The sequence below is a fragment of the Asparagus officinalis genome, chromosome 3 (assembly GCF_001876935.1).
Source record: "Asparagus officinalis chromosome 3, Aspof.V1, whole genome shotgun sequence".
Classification (NCBI taxonomy): domain Eukaryota; kingdom Viridiplantae; phylum Streptophyta; class Magnoliopsida; order Asparagales; family Asparagaceae; genus Asparagus; species Asparagus officinalis.
Window position 1 is genome coordinate 101,503,575 of NC_033796.1, and position 3,437 is coordinate 101,507,011.

The following is a 3,437-nucleotide window of genomic DNA, read 5'->3' on the forward strand; positions in this document are numbered from 1 at the left end:
CCGAATTGTGTAGTTGTTATTTGTTGATAATGGAGATTCTCCTCGAGGGTGGGAAGCAGAGACGTGGGTCGAGGATTGACTGAATTCCATGAACATATCCTTGTGTTTGTGTTTGGCATTGGCGCACTCATTCTTGTGAATATTTTCATATTGCCATTTGTCTCATAGTTTATATCGCCTATTGTTTATTATATATCCTTACATCACTACTGCATACTGGACTATTAGCGATGGACAAATCCGTCGTCAAAAGTCAAAAAGTCGTCGCTAAAAGTTTTAGCGACGGAAAATTAATAACTCCGTCGCTATAAGTCCATCACTATTATGAGGGTAGATAAATAAGGTTTTAGCGACGGCTTTTCCGTCGCTAAATATCAAGGACAAATATTTAGCTGCGGAGAAGCCGTCGCTAAAACTTGCTTTTTTCCGACGGCATTTTTCGTCGCTATAGATTTTAGCGAAGGAAAATCCGTCGCCAAACGTATGTATCAGTTTCTGTTTGCCATATCTGTTTTCCGTCACCAAAAGACTTTTTAGCGACGGAAATCCGTCGCTAAAAGTCCGCAGAAAATTTTTGAAATTTTTTTTGAAAATTAAAAATCCCTGTATAATATATTTCACAATAAACATGTACAATAAATTTACACAGCACAAGCACATATAACACATATTTCATTCTCATGCATATATAACATATATTTCATTCTCACGTCTATATAACACATATTTCACTAAAAACATAATAAATATCCCAACATTATTTCATGTTATTTATACAGCACACCCATTGTTTTTAATGTTAAAACAAATCAGTCCCGATCATCATCATCCTCATCACCAGCTCCACCTTGTCGAGAAGTCCCAGCCTAAAAATATAAGTAAAACGTTAACAAGAGTTATAGAGTAATACGTACATCATCAAAAACTGAATTTTATAGTAAAGTAACAAATTATAAAACAACATGGCATGACATGCAAGTATAGCAATAATAGAGTATCATGGCATATTCTTATATGTTATATGTTTACGAGATAGTATAATGGCATATTTTTATGTATTATATGCAAGCACGCACATGTTTTTAACAACGCACGCACACACCCTAAACCCACCCGCACACACGCACGCTCGTGTACCTATCTCCACCAACACGCACACACGCATGCACGAGTACTCAACTTCACCCAATCCCCACACTTCCCCCTCTCCCACCACGACCAAACCCGACATCAAGCACGCACATAACGACCACGACAACACAACACATGCAACACCACAACACAACAATAACAACACCACCACCACCACAACAACAATCCCCCAACCCCACCAACCAACCAACCAAACTCTACCCCATACCCCCTCCCCCTCCATCATCACCACCACCACCACCACCACGACAAAAACAACCACCAACCAATAACATAACCAACGACCCTAGGCACGAACGCACCACAACAAAACAAAACAACAACCAACTAACCAACTCACTAACCAATACAACCATCACTACGCACGCACGCATCATCAACACCACCATCACATAACAACATTAAGTATATATTTTTGGTTTTGTGTTTCGGAGAGAGTTATAGTTTGTGTAACAGTTTGTATCAGTGTGCATCGGTGTGTGTGTGTGATATCATTTAGTCACATGGCATACTCATAACTAAGTAAGAATTTTATATTTAATCAATTTAATTAAAAAAATAAAAATATATATATTACCTGATCCGCCATAGATCGTCTCCATATGCCTCCTGAGAATCAGAAGGCAGAGTCGATATGAACTGGTCGAATTCCAGATCCCTCTGCTCCCGGCGCCTCTGTTCTTCCTCCACCATCTGGAGTAGCTCTGACTCCCGATGCGACTGTCAATCTTCCATCTCTTTCATCCGCTGCTCCATAGTCGATTCTTGTGAAGAACTGCATCCTGGTTGTGCTGCAGACTCGTAGGTGCTACTGGACTCATACGGCCGATGCTCGGATCCTCTCCACCGGTATCTGTTCTTCCAACTCGGTCTAATGACTGTCTCGATGATGCTATCCTCCTTCTCTCTACTTAGTTGGGTCGGAGTGTTAGAATCGACCTGAGTCTGTGATAATTGCTCCTGCATCTTAGCATGTAATTTCTCCTGCGATATACCAACACAACCCGGTCAATTCTAACACATTTAAAATGTATTATTATAAAAATTAAATATACAAATGAACTGCTACTTACAGCCAGATCCCGGTTCTGCGCTTTCTTCTCTTCATCGGCATAATTTGGGCTCAATGAAGTCAGAATACGATCTGCGAAATGCCCGAGATCTCCCCTTCCCTATTTTATTCAAATATATCATTAACTCATAACACATAAATTATACTCAAATTGATAATCTAAGAGCTAATATATTATATACCTCAAGCGCCAATTGATGTTAATGCTGGCTAAAGGACCTGGAGCCCCCGTGATGCTCGTAACTATGGGGCGCATTGCGATTCCTCCTTACTGTTTCAGCTTGACCCAGCAAAACAATGTTAAACATATATAATATAGAATTTCAAACACTAAACAAAAATATATGCTTCAATAATACCTGAATTTTGGCTGTGTCCCAGTAATCGTAAAGCGCAAAAAAATCTATTCCATCTACGCGCTCGTCAAGATGCCAGTAGCGCTCCTAATCTTATGTTCTTTGAATAAAATATTTTTTCTTCAGCTCAAACTGCCACCTCTTGAACGATAGATTGATTTGCGTGAAGCAGTAAGTCCAGGCACAAGCGTTTCAGCATATAATGAAAAAAGAAATACAAATCAGTGTGTTAAACAAAATAATGGAAGTGAGCATATCCCTACATATATCATTTTAAGTTATAGGACAAGTGTGTGTGATCGGCGGTCAAAGGAAGGCTTCTATCCCATTAGATATGTAAACATAGCGTGCATATGTATTTACGTGTGTTCAAGTGTACTTTTATTTTGTCAAAATTTTGGCAGCACCTACCCGCTGTTCTCCGAGTACACTATAGTACACGGAGAACAACGAGTAAACCCGCTGTTCTCCGAGTACACTATAGTACACGGAGAACAACGAGTAAGCGCCGCCAAAACTCTGATGAAAAGAAAATACACATGAACACACGTAAATACATATGCACGCTATGTTTACATACCTAACCCGTCCACACTAGACAGATCAAATAAATATTTATATATAAGCCCTGTGTCACATACGAGTACGAAAAGGTTGTCATACCGAACAAGATGGTATCGTATCTGCCAACAATCATGTACACGTATGCGACAAATAAATAAAGAGATTATATATAGTATTTATTGGACGGGGTATTCTACGGCTCGAAAATATGAGTGTACAGTGTGTGCAATTTCTATGTAATTAGCGATATAATAGTTACGATAACCCCTCACCATCACCTCACCCTCATCATA

The 3,437-nt window shown here is 39.4% G+C and overlaps 1 long non-coding RNA gene across 2 annotated transcripts; it reads right to left on the bottom strand.

Moving 5' to 3' along the window:
• LOC109832419 lies at positions 719-2,762 on the bottom strand. Of its 2 annotated transcripts, none has more exons than XR_002244760.1 (5): positions 2,584-2,762; positions 2,407-2,495; positions 2,226-2,324; positions 1,730-2,136; positions 719-866 (listed from the first exon to the last, which is right to left on the bottom strand). It is a non-coding gene; the product is annotated as an uncharacterized LOC109832419 (long non-coding RNA). The 2 variants fall into 2 exon arrangements; XR_002244759.1 differs by having other exon boundaries at positions 2,407-2,504.